This window comes from Scyliorhinus torazame, chromosome 9 (assembly GCF_047496885.1).
Source record: "Scyliorhinus torazame isolate Kashiwa2021f chromosome 9, sScyTor2.1, whole genome shotgun sequence".
NCBI classification, from domain to species: Eukaryota; Metazoa; Chordata; class Chondrichthyes; order Carcharhiniformes; family Scyliorhinidae; genus Scyliorhinus; species Scyliorhinus torazame.
In genome coordinates, this window is record NC_092715.1 from 17,617,343 (window position 1) to 17,642,229 (window position 24,887).

Consider the following 24,887-nt stretch of genomic DNA (forward strand, 5'->3'; position numbering starts at 1 on the left):
TGACTGACCCAGGGTACACAGACTGTGTACACACTGGCTGACCCGGGATGCACAGACTGCGTACACACTGACAGACCAGGGTGTACACTGACTTCACACGCTGACAGCGCTGGTGTACACAGACTGGGTACACACTGACAGATCCGGGTACACAGACTGTGTACACTGACAGATCCAGGGTACACAGACTGTGCACACACTGACTGACCCAGGGTGCACAGACTGTGTACACACTGACTGACCCAGGTGCATAGACTGTGTACACACTGACAGTTACGGGGTACACAGACTGTGTACACACTGACAGATCCAGGGTACACAGACTGTGCACACACTGACTGACCCAGGGTGCACAGACTGTGTACACACTGACTGACCCAGGTGCATAGACTGTGTACACACTGACTGACCCAGGGTGCACAGACTGTGTACACACGGACTGACCCAGGGTACACAGACTGTGTACACACTGACTGACCCGGGGTACACAGACTGTGTTCACACTGACTGACCCAGGGTGCACAGACTGTGTACACACTGACTGACCCAGGGTGCACAGACTGTGTACACACTGACTGACCCGGGGTACACAGACTGTGTACATGCTCTGAGACCCAGGCGTACACTGACTTCACACGCTGACAGCGCTGTTGTGCACAGACTGTATACATTCTGACAGACCCGGGTACATAGACTGCGTACACGCTGACTGACCCAGGGTACACAGACTGTGTACACACTGACTGACCCAGGGTACACAGACTGTGTACACACTGACAGACCCGCGGTACATAGACTGTGTACACACTGACTGACCCAGGGTACACAGACTGTGTTCACACTGACAGGCACCGGGTACACAGACTGTGTACACACTGACTGACCCCGGGTACACAGACTGTGTTCACACTGACTGACCCAGGGTACACAGAATGTGTTCACACTGACTGACCCAGGGTACACAGACTGTGTACACACTGACAGACCTGGGGTACATAGACTGTGTACACACTGACTGACCCAGGGTACACAGACTGTGTTCACACTGACTGACCCAGGGTACACAGACTGTGTACACACTGACAGACCCGGGGTACATAGACTGTGTACACACTGACTGACCCAGGGTACACAGACTGTGTACACACTGACAGACCCGGGGTACACAGACTGTGTACACACTGACAGACCCAGGGTACACAGACTGTGTACACATTGACAGAGCCGGCGTATATAGACTGTGCACCTGCCGATGGGCCCGGATTTCACAGACTGTGCTGACAGAGCCGGTGTACAGATTGTGTATACACTGACAGATCGGGGTACACAGGCAGATGGACAACAGACGCACTGCCCGGCGACAGACGCATTGCCAGACGATAGATGCACTGACAGACAGCAGATGCACTGACATACAATAGACGCACAGCCAGAGGATAGACTCAGCCACGGTCACCCTCAGAAGGTTTTGTTACCTCCCCAATTATGGGGAGTTGTTTGAGTGAATCAAGTCGAGAGCTGGCCTCTTCCAGAGGAGATGCTGGGGAGGAATCATTGTTGGTTCAATCTGCGATCGACCATTCCCACTCTGCCGGAGCATTGCAGTCGACACAGCTGGCCTGTGGATAGAGGGGGTGCAAAGCATTGATCTCACATCCAGGGCTGCCTGACCCCAATAACCCTGCCTGTCCGGTGGCATGGAGAGAGTGCCAAGCCGGCATTGCCCGACACCCAGCAAACAATCTAATCCGGGGAAAGGGGAAGATAAGCATTTCTATGAAAGGGAGGTCAGATGTTACACAAGCATTGACTCATGCTCCCAGGACATAATTCATTCACTAAATGCCAACACAAACAACTGAGTAATGGTTCCTCACTGATCGATATCAGCCAGAATGCACAGACTGGATCAGGCAGACATATCAGCTCCTGAACTGGGTGAGGGGGCTGGGCCAGGCGTTGACTCATTTTGTGCTGGAACTGGCAGATTTTTGGTCTGTGGGAGAACTTTTTAAAAACGAATTTACGGGATGTGGGAATGGCTGGTTAGGCCCAGGATTTATGGCCCATCTCTAATAAAGGCGAGGGGTGTCCGACTAGAAAACAAAAGAAGACGTTTATTGACAAGAAGGATTATTTACAAGGGGCCTGGTTATACCTCAGCGGGCCCTCTCTCTCTCTCTCTCTGCGTCACTCGGTTCCTCTGCTGGAAAACCTTTAACACAACGCGGGTGTCAGCCCCGTACCGAGCACAGCACCTCATACTCCTCGAGCCAGACGGGGAAAACCAGCTGCCCCTTGTGTCCCGTGTAGGTTATTACACCATCCCGAGTACCCCTTGAGAAGGTGGTGGTGAGCGGCCTTCTTCAACACGCCGCAGTCCATGTGGTGTAGGTACACCCACTGTGCTGTTAGGGAGGATTCTGACCCAGTGACAGTGAAGGAACGGCGATAAGGGTGGAATGTCGAACAAGGTTAGGTTTGTATCCACTGGAGTTTTGAAGGGAAGTGTCAGAGGGTCAGTACTGAGGGAGTGCTGCACTGTCAGAGGGTCAGTACTGAGGGAGTTTCGCACTGTCAGAGGGTCAGTGCCGAGGGAGTGCTGCACAGTCGGAGGGTCAGTACTGAGGGAGTGCCGCACTGTCAGAGGGTCAATACTGAGGGAGTGCTGCACAGTCGGAGGTCAGTACTGAGGGAGTGTCGCACTGTTAGAGGGTCAATACTGAGGGAGTGCTGCACAGTCGGAGGGTCAGTACTGTGGGAGTGCCGCACTGTCAGAGGGTCAGTACTGAGGGAGTGCCGCACTGTCAGAGGGTCAGTACTGAGGGAGTGTCGCACTGTCAGAGGGTCGGTACTGAGGGAGTGCCGCACTGTCAGAGGGTCAGTACTGAGGGAGTGTCGCACTGTCAGAGGGTCAGTACTGAGGGAGTGCTGCACAGTCGGAGGGTCAATACTGAGGGAGTGCTGCACTGTCAGAGGGTCAGTACTGAGGGAGTGTCGCACTGTTAGAGGGTCAGTGCCGAGGGAGTGCTGCACAGTTGGAGGGTCAATACTGAGGGAGTGCTGCACTGTCAGAGGGTCAGTACTGAGGGAGTGTCGCACTGTTAGAGGGTCAATACTGAGGGAGTGCTGCACAGTCGGAGGGTCAGTACTGAGGGAGTGCCGCACTGTCAGAGGGTCAGTACTGAGGGAGTGATGCACTATCAGAGGGGCAGTACTGAGGGAGCGCTGCACTGTCAGAGGTTCAGTGCTGAGGGAGTGCTGCACTGTCAGAGGGTCAGTACTGAGGGAATGCCGCACTGTCAGAGCGTCAGGACTGAGGGAGTGCTGCACTGTCAGAGGGTCAGCACTGAGGGAGTGCTGCACTGTGAGAGGGTCAGTACTGAAGGAGTGCCGCACTGTCAGAGGGTCAGTACTGAGGGAGTGCCGCACTGTCAGAGGGTCAGTACTGAGGGAGTGCTGCACTGTCAGAGGGTCAGTACTGAGGGAGTGCTGCACTGTCAGAGGGTCAGCACTGAGGGAGTGCTGCACTGTCAGAGGGTCAGTACTGAAGGAGTGCCGCACTGCCAGAGGGTCAGTACTGAGGGAGTGTCGCACTATCAGAGGGTCAGTACTGAGGGAGTGCCGCACTGTCAGAGGGTCAGTGCTGAAGGAGTGCCGCACTGCCAGAGGGTCAATACTGAGGGAGTGTCGCTCTGTCAGAGGGTCAGTGCCGAGGGAGTGCTGCACAGTCGGAGGGTCAATACTGAGGGAGTGCTGCACAGTCGGAGGGTCAGTACTGAGGGAGTGTCGCACTGTTAGAGGGTCAGTACTGAGGGAGTGTCGCACTGTCAGAGGGTCAGTACTAAGGGAGTGCTGGACTATCAGAGGGTCAATACTGAGGGAGCGCTGCACTGTCAGAGGGTCAGTACTGAGGGAGTACTGCACTGTCAGAGGGTCAGTACTGAGGGAGTGCTGCACTGTCAGAGTGTCAGTACTGTGGGAGTGATGCACGATCAGAGGGTCAGTACTGAGGGAGCGCTGCACTGTCAGAGGTTCAGTGCTGAGCGAGTGCTGCACTGTCAGAGGGTCAGCACTGAGGGAGTGCTGCACTGTGAGAGGGTCAGTACTGAAGGAGTGCCGCACTGTCAGAGGGTCAGTACTGAGGGAGTGCTGCGCTGTCAGAGGGTCAGTGCTGAGGGAGTGCTGCACTGTCAGAGGGTCAGCACTGAGGGAGTGCTGCACTGTCAGAGGGTCAGTACTGAAGGAGTGCCGCACAGCCAGAGGGTCAGTGCTGAGGGAGCGCTGCACTGTCAGAGAGTCAGTACTGAGGGAGTGCTGCACTGTCAGCGGGTCAGTACTGAGGGAGCACTGCACTGTCAGAGGGTCAGTACTGAGGGAGTGCTGCACTGTCAGAGGGTCAGCACTGAGGGAGAGCTGCACTGTGAGAGGGTCAGTACTGAGGGAGTGCTGCACTGTCAGAGGTTCAGTGCTGAGCGAGTGCTGCACTGTCAGAGGGTCAGCACTGAGGGAGTGCTGCACTGTAAGAGGGTCAGTACTGAAGGAGTGCCGCACTGTCAGAGGGTCAGTACTGAGGGAGTGCTGCACTGTCAGAGTGTCAGTACTGAGGGAGTGCTGCACTGTCAGAGGGTCAGCACTGAGGGAGTGTCGCACTGTCAGAGGGTCAGTACTAAGGGAGTGCTGGACTATCAGAGGGTCAATACTGAGGGAGCGCTGCACTGTCAGAGGGTCAGTACTGAAGGAGTACTGCACAGTCAGAGGGTCAGTACTGAGGGAGTGCTGCACTGTCAGAGTGTCAGTACTGTGGGAGTGATGCACGATCAGAGGGTCAGTACTGAGGGAGCGCTGCACTGTCAGAGGTTCAGTGCTGAGCGAGTGCTGCACTGTCAGAGGGTCAGCACTGAGGGAGTGCTGCACTGTGAGAGGGTCAGTACTGAAGGAGTGCCGCACTGTCAGAGGGTCAGTACTGAGGGAGTGCTGCGCTGTCAGAGGGTCAGTGCTGAGGGAGTGCTGCACTGTCAGAGGGTCAGCACTGAGGGAGTGCTGCACTGTCAGAGGGTCAGTACTGAAGGAGTGCCGCACAGCCAGAGGGTCAGTGCTGAGGGAGCGCTGCACTGTCAGAGAGTCAGTACTGAGGGAGTGCTGCACTGTCAGCGGGTCAGTACTGAGGGAGCACTGCACTGTCAGAGGGTCAGTACTGAGGGAGTGCTGCACTGTCAGAGGGTCAGCACTGAGGGAGAGCTGCACTGTGAGAGGGTCATTACTGAGGGAGTGCTGCACTGTCAGAGGTTCAGTGCTGAGCGAGTGCTGCACTGTCAGAGGGTCAGCACTGAGGGAGTGCTGCACTGTCAGAGTGTCAGTACTGAGGGAGTGCTGCACTGTCAGAGGGTCAGCACTGAGGGAGTGCCGCACTGTCAGAGGGTCAGCACTGAGGGAGTGCCGCACTGTCAGAGGGTCAGTACTGAGGGAGTGCTGCATTGTCAGAGGTTCAGTACTGAGGGAGTGCTGCACTGTCAGAGGGTCAGTACTGACGGAGTGCTGCACTGTCAGAGGGTCAATACTGAAGGAGTGCTGCACTGTCAGAGGGCCATTACTGAGGGAGTGCTGCACTGTCAGTGGGTCAGTACTGAGGGGATGCTGCACTGTCAGAGGGTCAGTGCTGAGGGAGTGCCGCACTGTCAGAGGGTCAGTACTGAGGGAGTGCTGCACTGTCTGAGGTTCACTACTGAGGGAGTGCTGCACTGTTCGAGGGTCAGTACTGAGGGAATGCTGCGCTGTCAGAGGGTCAGTACTGAAGGAGTGCTGCACTGTCAGAGGGCCATTACTGAGGGAGTGCTGCACTGTCAGTGGGTCAGTACTGAGGGGATGCTGCACTCTCAGAGGGTCAGTACTGAGGGAGTGTTGCACTGTATGGCAGGGGGGTGGGCACGGGAGCAATAGGTCAGAAGGTGAGAGCATTGAGGGAGAACTAGGGAATAGGGACAGTGTGGCTCTGAGGCAGAGCAGACGGGGAGAAGTTGCTGTACACAGCGGGTCTGGTGGCCTGAAGTGCATATGTTTTAATGCAAGGAGCATTACGGGTAAAGCAGGTGAACTTAGAGCTTGGATTACTACTTGGAACTATGATGTTGTTGCCATTACAGAGACCTGGTTGAGGGAAGGGCAGGATTGGCAGCTAAACGTTCCAGGATTTAGATGTTTCAGGCGGGATAGAGGGGGATGTAAAAGGGGAGGCGGAGTTGCGCTACTTGTTCGGGAGAATATCATAGCTATACTGCGAGAGGACACCTCAGAGGGCAGTGAGGCTATATGGGTAGAGATCAGGAATAAGAAGGGTGCAGTCACAATGTTGGGGGTATACTACAGGCCTCCCAACAGCCAGCGGGAGATAGAGGAGCAGATAGGCAGACAGATTTTGGAAAAGAGTAAAAACAACAGGGTTGTGGTGATGGGAGACTTCAACTTCCCCAATATTGACTGGGACTCACTTAGTGCCAGGGGCTTAGACGGGGCGGAGTTTGTAAGGAGCATCCAGGAGGGCTTCTTAAAACAATATGTAAACAGTCCAACTAGGGAAGGGGCGGTACTGGACCTGGTATTGGGGAATGAGCCCGGCCAGGTGGTAGATGTTTCAGGAAGGGGAGCATTTCGGTAACAGTGACCACAATTCAGTAAGTTTTAAAGTACTGGTGGACAAGGATAAGAGTGGTCCGAGGATGAATGTGCTAAATTGGGGGAAGGCTAATTATAACAATATTAGGCGGGAACTGAAGAACATAGATTGGGGGCGGATGTTTGAGGGCAAATCAACATCTGACATGTGGGAGGCTTTCAAGTGTCAGTTGAAAGGAATACAGGACCGGCATGTTCCTCGAAGGAAGAAAGATAAATACGGCAATTTTCGGGAACCTTGGATGACGAGTGATATTGTAGGCCTCGTCAAAAAGAAAAAGGAAGCATTTGTCAGGGCTAAAAGGCTGGGAACAGACGAAGCCTGTGTGGCATATAAGGAAAGTAGGAAGGAACTTAAGCAAGGAGTCAGGAGGGCTAGAAGGGGTCACGAAAAGTCATTGGCAAATAGGGTTAAGGAAAATCCCAAGGCTTTTTACACGTACATAAAAAGCAAGAGGGGAGCCAGGGAAAGGGTTGGCCCACTGAAGGATAGGCAAGGGAATCTATGTGTGGAGCCAGAGGAAATGGGCGAGGTACTAAATGAATACTTTGCATCAGTATTCACCAAAGAGAAGGAATTGGTAGATGTTGAGTCTGGAGAAGGGGGTGTAGATAGCCTGGGTCACATTGTGATCCAAAAAGACGAGGTGTTGGGTGTATTAAGGTAGATAAGTCCCCAGGGCCTGATGGGATCTACCCCAGAATACTGAAGGAGGCTGGAGAGGAAATTGCTGAGGCCTTGACAGAAATCTTTGGATCCTCGCTGTCTTCAGGGGATGTCCCGGAGGACTGGAGAATAGCCAATGTTGTTCCTCTGTTTAAGAAGGGTAGTAAGGATAATCCCGGGAACTACAGGCCGGTGAGCCTTACTTCAGTGGTAGGGAAATTACTGGAGAGAATTCTTCGAGACAGGATCTACTCCCATTTGGAAGCAAATGGACGTATTAGTGAGAGGCAGCACGGTTTTGTGAAGGGGAGGTCGTGTCTCACTAACTTGATAGAGTTTTTCAAGGCGGTCACTAAGTTGATTGATGCAGGTAGGGCAGTAGATGTTGTCTATATGGACTTCAGTAAGGCCTTTGACAAGGTCCCTCATGGTAGACTAGTACAAAAGGTGAAGTCACACGGGATCAGGGGTGAACTGGCAAGGTGGATACAGAACTGGCTAGGCCATAGAAGGCAGAGGGTAGCAATGGAGGGATGCTTTTCTAATTGGAGGGCTGTGACCAGTGGTGTTCCACAGGGATCAGTGCTGGGACCTTTGCTCTTTGTAGTATATATAAATGATTTGGAGGAAAATGTAACTGGTCTGATTAGTAAGTTTGCAGACGACACAAAGGTTGGTGGAATTGTGGATAGCGATGAGGACTGTCTGAGGATACAGCAGGATTTAGATTGTCTGGAGACTTGGGCGGAGAGATGGCAGATGGAGTTTAATCCGGACAAATGTGAGGTAATGCATTTTGGAAGTGCTAATGCAGGTAGGGAATATACAGTGAATGGTAGAACCCTCAAGAGTATTGAAAGTCAAAGAGATCTAGGAGTACAGGTCCACAGGTCATTAAAAGGGGCAACACAGGTGGAGAAGGTAGTCAAAAAGGCATACGGCATGCTTGCCTTCATTGGCCGGGGCATTGAGTATAAGAATTGGCAAGTCATGTTGCAGCTGTATAGAACCTTAGTTAGGCCACACTTGGAGTATAGTGTTCAATTCTGGTCGCCACACTACCAGAAGGATGTGGAGGCTTTAGAGAGGGTGCAGAAGAGATTTACCAGAATGTTGCCTGGTATGGAGGGCATAAGCTATGAGGAGCGATTGAATAAACTCGGTTTGTTCTCACTGGAACGTAGGAGGTTGAGGGGCGACCTGATAGAGGTATACAAAATTATGAGGGGCATAGACAGAGTGGATAGTCAGAGGCTTTTCCCCAGGGTAGAGGGGTCAATTACTAGGGGGCATAGGTTTAAGGTGAGAGGGGCAAGGTTTAGAGTAGATGTACGAGGCAAGTTTTTTACGCAGAGTGTAGTGGGTGCCTGGAACTCACTACCGGAGGAGGTAGTGGAAGCAGGGACGATAGGGACATTTAAGGGGCATCTTGACAAATATATGAATAGGATGGGAATAGAAGGATACGGACCCAGGAAGTGTAGAAGATTGTAGTTTAGTCGGGCAGTATGGTCGGCGCGGGCTTGGAGGGCCGAAGGGCCTGTTCCTGTGCTGTACATTTCTTTGTTCTTTGTACTGAGGGAGTGCTGCACTGTCAGTGGGTCAGTACTGAGGGGATGCTGCACTGTCAGAGGGTCAGTACTGAGGGAGTGCTGCACTGTCAGAGGGTCAGTACTGAGGGAGTGCTGCCCTGTCTGAGGGTCACTACTGAGGGAGTGCTGCACTGTTCGAGGGTCAGTACTGAGTGAGTGCTGCACTGTCAGAGGGTCAGCACTGAGGGAGCGCTGCACTGTTCGAGGGTCAGTACTGAGGGAATGCTGCACTAACAGAGGGTCAGCACTGAGGGAGTGCTGCACTGTCTGAGGGTCACTACTGAGGGAGTGCTGCAGTGTCCGATGGTCAGTACTGAGGGAGTGCTGCACTGTCAGAGGGTCAGCACTGAGGGAATGCCGCACTGTCAGAGGGTCAGTACTGAGGGAGAGCTGCATTGTTAGAGGATCAGCTTCAACACCCCGTTTGGTCGTTACTGCTACACCCGGATGCCTTTTGGCATCATATCTGCCTCCGAAGTATTTCATTGTATCCTGGAACAGATGATGGAGGGCATCGAGGGGGTGCGAGTGCCCGTTGACGATGTCATTATCTGGTCCACAACGCCCCAGGAACACATCGCTCGCCTCAAAAAGGTATTCCAAAGAATCCATGAACATGGTCTTCAGCTCAACAGGACCAAGTGCTCATTTGGTCAATCGGAGATCAAATTCCTAGGTGACCACATCTCGCAGCAGGGCGCACGGCCAGACGCCGACAAGGTCTCGGCGATCAACGCCATGAAGACCCCGGAGGACAGAAAGGCGGTCCTCCGCCTTCTCGGAATGGTCAACTTCCTTGGGAAATTCATTCCCAATATGGCATCCCACACCACGGCCCTCCGCCATCTCGTCAAAAAGTCAACGGAATTCCAGTGGCTGTGCACGCATGAATCGGAATAGCGCGAGTTGAAAGCAAAACTCACGACAGCCCTGGTCCTAGCGTTCTTCGACCCGACCGAGGAAACCAAGATATTAACTGATGCTAACCAGGACGGCATTGGGGCGGTGCTCCTTCAGCGGGATGTCTCCGTGTCCTGGGCTCCAGTGGCGTATGCCTCCAGGGCCATGACGCCCACTGAGCAACGGTACGCTCAGATTGAGGAGTGTCTGCGCCTCCTAACAGGGATAGTCAAGTTCCACGACTATGTTTATGGCCTGCCGAAATTCACAGTAGAGACGGACCACAGGCCTCTAGTCCACATAATCCAGAAGGATTTAAACGACATGACACCTCGGTTACAGCGTATTCTTCTAAAGCTACGCCGCTACGACTTCGAACTGGCCTACACGCTAGGTAAAGAGCTGATCGTTGCAGATGCCCTCTCCAGGTCCATTACCACACCGCATGAACAAAGTGACTTCATCTGCCACATAGAAGCGCAAGTTCTGTTGTGTGCCTCGAACCTTCCGGCCTCCGACGAACGGGTGGTCCAAATTCGTGAGGAGACAGCCAAGGATCCTCTGCTGCAGCGTGTGATGCAGCACCTTACCAATGGCTGGCAGAAGGGACAATGTCCCCCAGTTCTACAACGTAAAAGACGACCTGACGGTGGTGGAGGGAATCCTTCTGAAACTCGACAGAATCATCATTCCTCAGAGTATGCATGTTATGGTGCTGGGCCAACTCCATGAGGGTCACCTTGGGGTCGAGAAATGCTGACGCAGAGCTCGGGAGGCGGTCTATTGGCCGGGCATCAGCCAGGACATTGCCGACACAGTCCTCAATTGCCCCACCTGTCAGAAGTTTCAGCCAACTCAACCCAAAGAAACATTGCAGCAGCACGAGATGGTGACCTCTCTATGGTCCAAAGTCGGTGTAGACCTTTTCCACGCCAAAGGGCGTGACTACATACTCCTGGTCGACTACTTCTCCAGTTACCCAGAAGTAGTGAAACTGTCCGACCTCACGTCGAAGACGGTAATCAAAGCCTGCAGAGAAACATTCGCCAGGCATGGGATTCCCCTCACGGTAATGAGCGACAACGGTCCTTGCTTTTACAGCCAGGAATGGTCTGATTTTGCACAGTCCTACAACTTCCGTCACGTTACCTCCAGTCCCCACTACCCGCAATCAAACAGGAAGGCCGAGAAAGGGGTCCATAGTGTAAAGCGGTTGCTGTGTAAAGCTGCAGACTCAGGCTCCGACTTCAACCTGGCGATGCTGGCATACAGGGCAACCCCACTGTCCACTGGGTTGTCTCCAGCACAGATGCTCATGAATCGCACTCTGAGGACCACAGTTCCAGCCATCCATGTTCCCGACCTTGACCACCTCACGGTCCTACAGAAAATGCAGCAGTCACGGGCCCAACAGAAAGCCACATACGATGCCCATGCCACGGATCTACCCGAGCTGGCCCCAACCGATCATGTTCGTGTCCAGTTGCCTGAGGGCGGCTGGTCAGCCACAGCTGTTGTGCTCAAACAAGTGGCCCCAAGATCGTTCCTTGTCCGCATGGCTGTTGACTCCCTGCTACGGCGCAACAGACGGGCACTGCGAAGAGCTCCACGCCCGCTACCTGACCGGCGTGCCCCCCCGCCTACGATGCCTCCTCCGGATGTATCCTACCACGAGGCCAATCTACCAGCAATCCAGCTGGTCCACGCGCCCACCGCAATGCCAGAGACCCCGCTTCTCCAAGTGCAGGCGGCTCCTAATCCGCCTCTGCGGTGATCAACAAGAATTCGCCGCCCACCACAAAGACATATAGACTGAGCTTTTGTACATTTTTGTGACTTCACCAATTGGACCTCTGTAAATATCGTTTCGTTTGCCATGTATCTGCACTATCGCAACCTTCCTATGTATATACGTTCATTTACACATCTTTCTGTATATAGTCAGGCACATATATATATATATATTTATAAGCATCCACACCTTAGTATTTTTTTTTAAAAAGGGGATGGTGTCATAATATCCACTCATGTATATAATGAGATGCAGACAGGCAGTGATTGACACACAGGATGACCAATAAGCACACAGCACAGTGCAGCCAATCACCAGACAGGACACGACCACTATAAAGCCAGAGGGCACTAGGTTTCCCGCTCTCTCGGGACCCAGCCACTGAGACAGTCAGAGTCCACGAGCTAGCACAGTGCAAACACCATGCGGTAGCTAGTAAGTCTGGTCAGGCTAGTACAAGGTCTCCAGTCAGTTCAGTATAGTGTCGACCCACAGTTAAATATGTATGTTAGTTCTATCGTTCAATAAAACCGTGTTGGATCTTCTACAGTGTTAGACGTCTGTTTCTTGCATCGCTGCATCAAGGGCAGTCCACACCGAACCGACCTGCCGAACACATCAGGTGTGTGTAAGAGTAGCTGTGTATGTGACTGTGTGAGTGTGACAGTGAGTGTGTGTGAGAGTAGCTGTGTATGTGACTGTGTGAGTGTGACAGTGAGTGTGTGTGAGAGTAGCTGTGTGTGTCTGTGTGTGTGTGAGAGTGACGCTGTAAATTCTATGACATTAACGATACAGGTTATTAACGGTTAACTATAAACAATGGGAGCAGAAACACCATGGGGGGTAAAACAGCACAGCCCTTCACAAAGCCAATCCATCAGGGGACTTCCCAGGCCGGGTGGGACACCTCAGTTCCCTGGCAGGGTCCTCCTTCAGTGAGGCAGGGTCTTCTCTTCAACAGCTGGCGGTTGTTTCGAGGTCTCGGCAGGCGGGTTGGGGGGTACACCCCCCTCTGGCCTCCTGAGGAGCAGTGGGAGGGGCTTCCTCTGAACCCCCCCCTCCCCCCCCCCCCCGGTGACCTCGATTCAGTCTCCACCGAAGCGGCGTTGGAGTTGCCCACCTGAACCACCGTTCAGTGGCTGGGGCTGGGGCCTCTCTGCTCCTTATATGGTCTTCGTGCTTCCGCGCCCGTCTCCGCTGTTAGCCCACCGGGTATGAGACTGGAGCAGATTTGTCCGCAATTCTCACAGGTAGCCACGGTGCGGCCAAACGGCAAGTTTCTCACAAAAACGAAGCCACCGGTTTGAAACAATCTGTTGCCTTTCACTAAGTCGCGATATTTCCTTTGGGTGGCTGGCCTCGGGTCCACCCCCCCACCCCCCCACCCCCCCCCCCCCACCCACCCATCCCCCCCACAAAACCGGGGAACACCAGGTCCGGCTGGGTACGAAGGTGACGACCCATCAAGACGTCCCCGATAGAAATAGTCCTCATGGTCACCGGGCGACCATTGGACATAGAGATTGAACAGTGTGACCCAGTAGTAATGTGAGGGGTGGTATTCACTGAGGGGAAATCAGCTAATTGGGGCTGCAAAGGCCTATGCGGTGCCCCCCCTCTCCCCCCTCCCCCCCCCCCCCCCCCGCCCCCCCCCCCATGAAGGCCGTGCCATTATCAGAAACCAGTACCTCAGGGAATCAGAAATGTGTCTTGGGGTCTCGATGGTGGTCACTGAAGTTGTGGGCCCCATTTCCTGGACCTCCAGCCATTAGGAGTGGGTGTCCACCAGCACCAAGAACATTCTTTGCAGGGGGAAGCTAAGAAATCAATGTGTAACCTTGTTGGCGAAGGGCCAGGCCACTCCCATAGATGCCGCTGAGCCTCAGGCGACAAGCTTTGCTGGCTGAGCCTGACAGAGGTCACACTGAGGGAGCTGGGGCTGGATACTGCAATAATGGGACTATGGGGCCACGCCAATGGAAAAACGCTGGCGTTTCACTGTGGACTTCACTTAAGAAAGTCCTGAGAGATTCTCCTAGCTGCAGGGGGCTGGCACGGCCCAGGGGTGATTCCCGCAGCTCCGGCTGCGGATACGGTGCCCCGCACGTCCGCTCGGGAGTCCGCGCACGCGCACCGCGGCGGCCTGCAGCAGCCGCCTCGGGCGCCATGGCGGAGTCGGACCACGGAGGCAGCTCCGAAATGTGGGCCTCTCCCAAGATTGCGCGCGCCCGCGGATCCCTTCCTGCCCGATTGCTGCCCCCCCCCCCGGCCCGGTGATTGATCCCCCACCGCCCCCCCCCCCCCCACCACCGCGGACTGAGTCCGCAGCTGCCAGCCGAGGTTCCCGACAGCCGATACGTGGTTAGAACCGCGGCGTCAGGAACTCGGCCAGTTTTGTGTGGAGAATCGTGGGGGGGGGGGGGGGGCTCTGTCAATGGCACCCTAGCCGCAAGGCGTAGATCGCGATTCCCGGGCGATTCTGCGGGGACCGGACAATTGCTTCAGCGGCGCAGGTCCCAATTTCATCGTAAATGGTCACACTCTCCGCCCCTACACTGAACGTGAATTCGGAGCGAGGGCTGTGAAGAATTAGCTCCAGGTTTTCGATATAGAACATAGAACATAGAACGATACAGCGCAGTACAGGCCCTTCGGCCCACGATGTTGCACCAAAACAAAAGCCATCTAACCTACACTATGCCATTATCATCCATATGCTTATCCAATAAACTTTTAAATGCCCTCAATGTTGGCAAGTTCACTACTGTTGCAGGTAGGGCATTCCACGGCCTCACCACTCTTTGCGTAAAGAACCTACCTCTGACCACTGTCCTATATCTATTACCCCTCAGTTTAAGGCTATATACCCACCTGTATATAGTCTGCATCATTACCCACCTGTATATAGTCAGGATCCATACCCACCTGTATATAGTCAGCATCAATACCCAGCTGTATATAGTCAGGATCAATACCCTCCTGTATATACTCAGGATCAATACCCACCTGTATATAGTTAGGATTAATACCCACCTGTATATACTCAGGATCAATACCCACCTGTATATAGTCAGCATCAATACCCAGCTGTATATAGTCAGGATCAATACCCACCTGTATATACTCAGGATCAATACCCACCTGTATATAGTCAGCATCAATACCCAGCTGTATATAGTCAGGATCAATACCCACCTGTATATACTCAGGATCAATACCCACCTGTATATAGTCAGCATCAATACCCAGCTGTATATAGTCAGCATCAATACCCACCTGTATATAGTCAGCATCAATACCCACCTGTATATAGTCAGCATTAATACCCACCTGTATATAGTCAGGATCGATACCCACCTGTATATAGTCAGGATCAATACCCACCTGTATATAGTCAGCATCAATACCCACCTGTATATAGTCAGCATCAATACCCACCTGTATATAGTCAGCATCAATACCCACCCGTATATAGTCAGCATCAATGCACACCTGTATATAGTCAGCATCAATACCCATCTGTATATAGTCAGGATAAATACCCACCTGTATATAGTCAGCATCAATACCCACCTGTATATAGTCAGGATCAATACCTACCTGTATGTAGTCAGGATCAATACCTACTTGTATATAGTTAGGATCAATACCCACCTGTATATAGTCAGGATCAATGCACACCTGTATATAGTCAGCATCAAAACCCACCTGTATGTAGTCAGGATAAATACCCACCTGTATATAGTCAGCATCAATACCCACCTGTATATAGCTAGGATCAACACCCACCTTTATATATTCAGGATCAATACCCACCTGTATATAGTCAGCATCAATACCCACCTGTATATAGTCAGCATCAATACCCAGCTGTATATAGTCAGGATCAATACCCACCTGTATATACTCAGGATCAATACCCACCTGTATATAGTCAGGATCAATACCCACCTGTAGATAGTCAGCATCAATACCCACCTGTATATAGTCAGCATCAATACCCACCTGTATATAGTCAGCATTAATACCCACCTGTATATAGTCAGGATCGATACCCACCTGTATATAGTCAGGATCAATACCCACCTGTATATAGTCAGCATCAATACCCACCTGTAAAGAACGTAGAACGATACAGCGCAGTACAGGCCCTTCGACCCACGATGTTGCACCGAAACAAAAGCCATCTAACCTACACTATGCCATTATCATCAATATGCTTATCCAATAAACTTTTAAATGCCCTCAATGTTGGCGAGTTCACTACTGTTGCAGGTAGGGCATTCCACAGCCTCACCACTCTTTGCGTAAAGAACCTACCTCTGACCTCTGTCCTATATCTATTACCCCTCAGTTTAAAGCTATGTCCCCTCGTGCTAGCCATTTCCATCCGCGGGAAAAGGCTCTCACTGTCCACCCTATCTAACCCCCTGATCATTTTGTATGCCTCTATTAAGTCTCCTCTTAACCTTCTTCTCTCTAACGAAAACAACCTCAAGTTCATCAGCCTTTCCTCATAAGATTTTCCCTCCATACCAGGCAACATCCTGGTAAATCTCCTCTGCACCCGCTCCAAAGCCTCCACGTCCTTCCTATAATGCGGTGACCAGAACTGTACGCAATACTCCAAATGCGGCCGTACCAGAGTTTTGTACAGCTGCAACATGACCTCCCGACTCCGGAACTCAATCCCTCGACCAATAAAGGCCAACACTCCATAGGCCTTCTTCACAACCCTATCAACCTGGGTGGCAACTTTCAGGGATCTATGTACATGGACACCTAGATCCCTCTGCTCATCCACACTTCCAAGAACTTTACCATTAGCCAAATATTCCGCATTCCTGTTATTCCTTCCAAAGTGAATCACCTCACACTTCTCGACATTAAACTCCATTTGCCACCTCTCAGCCCAGCTCTGCAGCTTATCTATGTCCCTCTGTAACCCACTATTTCCTTCCACACTGTCGACAACACCACCGACTTTAGTGTCATCTGCAAATTTACTCACCCACCCTTCTGCGCCCTCCTCTAGGTCATTGATAAAAATGACAAACAGCAACGGCCCCAGATCAGATCCTTGTGGTACGCCACTTGTAACTGAACTCCATTCTGAACATTTCCCATCAACCACCACCCTCTGTCTTCTTTCAGCTAGCCAATTTCTGATCCACATCTCTAAATCACCCTCAATCCCCAGCCTCCGTATTTTCTGCAATAGCCTACCGTGGGGAACCTTATCAAACGCTTTACTGAAATCCATATACACCACATCAACTGCTCTACCCTCGTCTACCTGTTCAGTCACCTTCTCAAAGAACTCGATAAGGTTTGTGAGGCATGACCTACCCTTCACAAAGCCATGCTGACTATCCCTGATCATACTATCCCTATCTAGATGATTATAAATCTTGTCTCTTATAATCCCCTCCAAGACTTTACCCACTACAGACGTGAGGCTCACCGGTCTATAGTTGCCGGGGTTGTCTCTACTCCCCTTTTTGAACAAAGGGACCACATTTGCTATCCTCCAGTCCTCTGGCACTATTCCTGTAGCCAATGATGACATAAAAATCAAAGCCAAAGGCCCAGCAATCTCTTCCCTGGCCTCCCAGAGAATCCTAGGATAAATCTCATCAGGCCCCGGGGAGTTATGTATTTTCAGCCTGTCCAGAATTGCCAACACCTCTTCTCTATGTACCTCAATGCCATCTATTCTAATAGCCTGGGTCTCAGCATTCTCCTCCACAACATTATCTTGTTCCTGAGTGAATACTGACGAAAAATATTCATTTAGTATCTCACCTATCTCTTCAGACTCCACACACAATTTCCCATCCCTGTCCTTGACTGGTCCTACTCTTTCCCTAGTCATTCGCTTATTCCTGACATACCTATAGAAAGCTTTTGGGTTTTCCTTGATCCTTCCTGCCAAATACTTCTCATGTCCCCTCCTTGCTCGTCTTAGCTCTCTCTTTAGATCCTTCCTCACTACCTTGTAACTATCCATCGCCCCAACCGAAACTTCACACCTCATCTTCACATAGGCCTCCTTCTTCCTCTTAACAAGGGATTCCACTTCTTTGGTAAACCATGGTTCCCTCGCTCTACGCCTTCCTCCCTGCCTGACCGGTACGTACTTATCAAGAACACGCAGTAGCTGTTCCTTGAACAAGCTCCACTTATCCAGTGTGCCCAACACTTGCAGCCTACTTCTCCAACCTTTCCCCCCCAAGTCACGTCTAATGGCATCATAATTGCCCTTCCCCCAGCTATAACTCTTGCCCTGCGGTGTATACTTATCCCTTTCCGTCATTAACGTAAACGTCACCGAATTGTGGTCACTGTCCCCAAAGTGCTCTCCTACCTCCAAATCCAACACCTGGCCTGGTTCATTACCCAAAACCAAATCCAACGTGGCCTCGCCTCTTGTTGGTCTGTCAACATATTGTGTCAGGAAACCCTCCTGCACACATTGTACAAAAAAACGACCCATCTAATGTACTCGAACTATATCTTTTCCAGTAAATATTTGGAAAGTTAAAGTCTCCCATAATAACTACCCTGTTACTTTCGCTCTTATCCAGGATCATCCTCGCCATCCTTTCCTCTACATCCCTCGAACTATTTGGAGGCCTATAGAAAACTCCCAACAGGGTGACCTCTCCTTTCCTGTTTCTAACCTCAGCCCATACTACCTCGGAAGATGAGTCCCCATCTAGCATCCTCTCCGCCACCGTAATACTGCTCTTGACTAGCAGCGCCACACATCCCCCTCTTTTGCCTTCTTCTCTGAGCTTACTAAAACACCTAAACCCCGGAACCTGCAACATCCATTCCTGTCCATGCTCTATCCATGTCTCCGAAATGGCCACAACATCGAAGTCCCAGGTACCAACCCATGCTGCCAGTTCCCCTACCTTATTTCGTATACTCCTGGCATTGAAGTAGACACACTTCAAACCACCTACCTGAACACTGGCCGCCTCCTGTGACATCAAATCTGTGCTCCTCTATACTCTCTTTCTCCCATACCCTAAAACTACAATCCAGGTTCCCATGCCCCTGCTGCATTAGTTTAAACCCCCCCAAAGAGCACTAACAAATCTCCCCCCCAGGATATTTGTGTCCCTCAGGTTCAGACGTAGACCATCCTGTCTGTAGAGGTCCCACCTTCCCCAGAAAGAGCCCCAGTTATCCAGAAATCTGAATCCCTCCCGCCTGCACCATCCCTGTAGCCACGTGTTTAATTGTTTTCTCTCCCTATTCCTCATCTCATTATCACGTGGCACGGGCAACAACCCAGAGATAACAACTCTGTTTGTTCTAGTTCTGAGCTTCCATCCTAGCTCCCTGAAAGCCTGCCTGACATCCTTGTCCCCTTTCCTACCTATGTCGTTAGTGCCAATGTGGACCACGACTTGGGGCTGCTCCCCCTCCCCTTAAGGACCCGGAAAACACGATCCGAGACATCACGTACCCTTGCACCTGGGAGGCAACATACCAAATGTGAGTCTCTCTCGCTCCCACAAAATCTCCTATCTGTGCCCCTGACTATCGAGTCCCCAATTACTAATGCTCTGCTCCCCTCCCCCCTTCCCTTCTGAGCAACAGGGACAGACTCCGTGCCAGAGGCCCGTACCCCATGGCTTACCCCTGGTAAGTTGTCCCCCCCCACAAGTATCCAAAGCGGTATACTTGTTTCTCAGGGGAACGACCGCAGGGGATCCCTGCACTGACTGCTTCTTCCCAGTCCCTCTTACAGTTACCCATCTATCTCCAATCTTTGGTGTAACTAATTCCCTGAAGCTGCTATCTATGACCCCCCTCTGCCTCCCGAATGATCCGAAGTTCTTCCAACTCCAGCTCCAGTTCCCTAACTCGGTCTTGGAGGAGCTGGAGATGGCAGCACTTCCTGCAGGTAAAATCAGCAGGGACACTAACGGCATCCCTCACCTCAAACATCCTGCAGGAGGAACATTGCACTTCCTTCCCTGCCATCCCTCTAACTTGCAACCAAAATCTGGCTAACAAATAAATTTTTTAAAAAAAATAATAATAATATAATATGGCACTTACCTTACACCAATGGGTCTTATTATTAGGTTCGAGGAGGAGGGCGGGTGGGAGACACTACACGTGTAGTGCCTCGGGTTTCCTCTCCACCAGAATTTATTGGTGAGGGGAGGGGGGGAAACCTTCCCAGAAGTCCGCGGGTCGAACTTCCGGTTCCCGCCTTAAAAAATAAAATTTTTTAAAAATACAACAGCAAAGAGGAACAGAAACGGTACCAGGTAAGTATTTCAAACCTAAAATACTCACCCACCGGCAGCCCCTGCACTCCGCTCCCGCCGAAACACCAAGTGAATGCTCCTGGTGTTGCACCCAGGCTGAGGCAATCGATGCAATGGGTTTATCTCCGCCGAGTGGACCTAATCGTGGTTTGTGGTTGGTTGCGATGGCGGAACTGAGGCCGTACACACGCTGATCGAATTTATTTGCATTGTATATCATAACTAGGCCCTCTTTTACAAATTGTGCATACTTTTGTTCTGCACCAGTGAGTGCTCGGGAGGTGAAACCGTTGGGCCTGTCTGTGCCGTCCTCGATCTTGTGGGACAGGACAACCCCTATACCATTGCGGGCCAAAATTATTGATTTGCCTGGGCCGAAATGGAACAACAATCTGGACGACTGTAGGTCCTGTTTGACTTGTGGGTCTTTCCAACACAAATGTGTTTTTAAAAGGAGGCACAGTGTCGCTAACGTAGCTGCCAAATTGGAGATTAACTGGCTGTGGTAATTTACAGGACCAAGAAATGATTTCAATTCTTCCACATTCTTCAGCGTAGGGACTTCTTTGATGACCTTGACCTCGTCCTCCATAGGGTACAAGCCTTTGAGCCCACCTTAAATGCCAAATGCGGGACTTGGCTGGTCTGAACCGTGCTCTTCTCCCTCTTTAACCCGGGGCTGGATTCTCCGATAATGGGTCTACGTCCCCATGCTAACGTAAACACGCTGGCGTTTCACTCTGGATTCTCCATTCTGCAGGGGGCTGGCAGGACCCCGGAGTGCTCCTCGCAGCTCTGGCTGCGGATACGTGGCCCCGCACCTCCGGCCAGGAGTCCGTGCATGCGCACCGCGGCAGCCGCCCCATCCGACATGGCGGACTCGGACCGCGGACCGACATCGTGAATGTAGGCCCCCCGCGGATCCGAGCCGCCCGATCACTGCCGCGGCCGCCCATGAAGCCCCTCCTGGTGATCGACCCCCCCGCCCGCCCCCTCCCCCCGCCCCCCCACTGAGTCCGCAGCTGCCACGCGAGGTTCCCGACGGCCGATACGTGATTAGAACCACGCCATCAGGAACTCTGCCAGTTTTGCCTGGAGAACCGCTGGGGGAGACTCTGTCAATGGCCCCCTAGCCGCGCCGCGTAATCCGTGCACAAGGCTGCTGTTTCCGTGTAAATATCGATTCTCCGCGATTTCGGCGCCGGGCTGCGGAGGATCCAGCCGCTGGCATATTGGAAAAGTCCCTTGTGCCTTTGATGTCGCAAATTTCCTGGAGCAGGCATTGTCAAATTCGGGGGCGCGACCCGCGGGTGGGTCGCGGGCAGGTGTCGGAGCCATCCGTCGCAGTGCACCCGATCGCGCAAATCTACGCGCAACAGCCGGCTGTTAATAACGCCAGCTGCAAGCGGCCTTCAAAATGGCCGCGAACATGTAAAAAATATGCGGTCGCACTGCGCATGCACACCCGATCATCGGCAAGCATGCACACAGCTACGCACAGTGCGGCCGCTTTTTGTTTAAACGGTCGCAGCCTTTTGTTTTACAAATTCGGTGGGGGTTAATTCATTTTATTCATTTATTTTATTCATTTAATTTTATTTTTTTTCATTTATTTTATCCATTTTTTTTTTTTTTTTTTTGACAAGTTCAGGGGGGTTTTATTTGATAAAATTTTACAGGAAAAAAATGCAGAACTTTGGACAGATGGAGACACCATACTTTCCGACACCGGAAGGCTTCACCTTCGTCCAACAGGTTCCATTGGAGGAGCGTGTACGAGGGCCAAAGGGACTCAAAATCATTTCCTCTATTTTTGTCGGCAGCAAACAAGGGAAGAGAAAATGGCGGGTCGCGAAGGTCGGCCGGCGTGGGTAGCGAAGGTCAGCCGGCGTGGGTCCCGAAGGTCGGCCGGCGTGGGCCGCGAAGGTCGGCCGGGTTGGGTCCCGAAGGTTGGCCGGTTGGTAAAAATGGGTCCCCGGAAAAAAGTTTGAAGAACACTGTCCGAGAGTCCCCGTCAGTTCAAGTTGATAATAAGCGTGGCTTAAGTCAAGCTTAGTACATGTGATGCCTCTGGTCAACTTTGCACCGAGGTCTTCTATCCGAGGGATCGTTTTCAAGAAGCAGTTAGATATGGCACTTGGAGGAAAGGGGATGAAAGAATATGGGGGGAAGACGGGATTAGATTATTGAGTTGGGTGATCAGATATGATCATAATGAATGGCGGAGGAGGCTCGAAGGGCCGAAAGGCCTCTTCCTTCTCCTATTTTCTATGTTTCTATACTTGTTGAATTGGGCCACTTGGTTCATGGCGAGTTTGCAGTCACCGCAGATCCTGACAGTGCGGTCAGGTTTTAAGACAGGTACGATAGGGGCTGCCCATTCAGAGGTACTGGTTTGATGATCCCTAATTCTTCCAAGTGTGCCAATTCGACCTGAGCTTTCTGGTGTAAAGCATATGGGAGCGTCCGAGCTCTGAAGAATTTTTGTGTGGATTCGGGGTTCACGTGAATGTTTGCCTTTACCACTCGTATTCGGCCAAGCTCGTTTAGAAACACATCTTCATAATTGCACAGGACTTCTTGGGAAACGCCGTTTGATATCCCGGAACTTCATAGCTAGTTTAGCTTTATCTCAGGTAGCCAATCTCGCCCCACAGGGCACGCCCCTTGTCCTTCCACAATGATCATGGGTAATTGATACAACACTGATGTCGTGGTGGTGCTAACATCGCTAAGGTTTCCCCTGTACACATGGTCAACTTCGCAGTCGTACTGCTTAGACTCAAGTCAAGGGTTGGACCCCTCCTTGAAGGTACTTGAAGGTTTGTTCACTCACCACAGTGGCCGACGTCGACCGCCATGCTCAATGATCACCCATTGACCATTGGGGCTATTTCTATCGGAGCCATCTTGTTTACTTTAATAACCCCCAGGGGAATACTCTGACTTCAGGAAGCGTAGCACGACGCACACACCGTCTGCATCAATGGCTCCGAAGTGGAGATGGTCGGTAGCTTTGAGTTCCTGGGGGGTCACCATCACCAACAGTCCTGGTCCACTCACGTTGATGCATCAGTCAAGAAAGCCCAACAACATCTTTACTTCCTACGGAAGCTAAAGAAATTCAGCATGTCTGCATTGGCTCTCTCAAACTTCTACAGATGTGCGATAGAGAGCATCCTATCCGGCTGCATCACAGCCTGGTATGGCAACTGCTCGGCCCAAAATCGCAAGAAACTGCAGAGTGCGGTGAACTCAGCCCAGCGCATCACACAAACTTGCCACCCCCACATTGATTCTGTCTACACCTCCCGCTGCCTCAGGAAGGCAGACAGCATTATCAGAGACCCCTCCCACCCTGGCATTGCCTTCTTCCAGACCCATCCATCAGGCAGAAGGTACAGAAGTCTGAAGACCCGCACATCCAGACATAGGCACAGCTTCTTCCCCACAGCTACAAGACTCCTCAACGACTCCCCCGCGGACAGATCTGTTCCCTGTAAGAACACTATTCACGATGTCCTATGCTGCTCTTGTTCATGTATTTGTTTCGTTTGGCCCCTTGTTCCGCACTGTAACCAATCACTGTTTGTCGATGTACCATTTGTCAATGTTCTCTGTTGATTATTCTTGCGTCTACTGTGTACGTACTGCGTACATTCCTTGGCCGCAGAAAAATACTTTTAACTGTACTTCGGTACATGTGACAATAAATCAAATCAAATCAAATCAAATGATTGATCTTCCTGTGGGACCCATGGAATCTGAGCATCCCGCTAGTGGGCGGAGGCCAGGGCAGCTGGGGCTCACAAGAACCCAGTATAAAGGCCGGCCCAGCCAGGGCCCGGCATGTTGGCTGTCCCAATGGGACTTCACTCTGTGAATATATTTGCTCCCGTCAGGTATAGGCAGACCAACGTTCACCCTCCCGTACGGCTTCCTTTATCTTAATGCTTCCTTTAACCATGTTTAACCTGAAAATCTCAGATTGCCCTTGGGGACTTTTCTCTACGTTATGCACTGGAATGGTGGTGTGTTTTTTTAAAAACTGGGTGCGCCCTGACGAGGTGCGTCGTCAATGTGCTTGAATATGGCTCTTCCTGTTACGCTTGAAGCACACAAAACCTTTGCAATGGCATGTCTCCTGTGGGTGGTCTACCCCCGCACGTGTAACACTCGCCAAAATTCCTCAGCTGTTAGTTTAGGGTTTCCCGTTCCATTCTTTTTCACTCTTGATTCAGTTTTTATATAATATTATGTGTATATCTTTGTCAACAATAATAATCTTTATTCGTGTCACAAGCAGGTTTACATTAACACCGCAATGAAGTTACTGTGAAAATCCCCTGGTCGCCACATTCCGGCGCCGGTTCGGGTACACGGAGGGAGAATTCAGAATGTCCAATTCACCTAACAAGCGCGTCTTTCGGGACTTGTGGGAGGAAACCGGAGCACCCGGAGGAAACCCACACAGACACGGGGAGAACGTGATTTATTGTCACATGTACCGCACAGACAGCGACCTAAGCCGGGAATCGAACCTGGGATCCTGGTGTTGTGAAGCAACAGTGCTAACCACTGTGCTACCGTGCCGCCCTGCATGTCTGTCACTGCTATTATTTGATCATTTAATAAAAATATTTGGAGGAAAACAATTCCTAGGCTGACGGTCTGTTTTTCTTCCTTGTCCCTGTCCACGAGCCTGCCCCCTGGGATCTCTGTTCAGCCTCCTCTCTGCCCGTCGCACGAGGTGCTCACCTAACAGACGTCCCACTCCGAAGCTGGTTTACCACATCTTCCTGCACACACTGGAGCTCAGAGGCCCGCTTCTTAGCGCATTCAGTGGCTGAGTTATTTCCATCGCTTTGTACAGAGTAACTTTCGTTTCCGCGAACCATCTCCTTTGCACATTGATATTGTTGATGCCGCAGACCAGACTGTCACGCAGCATATCGTTCAACGCCGAGCCA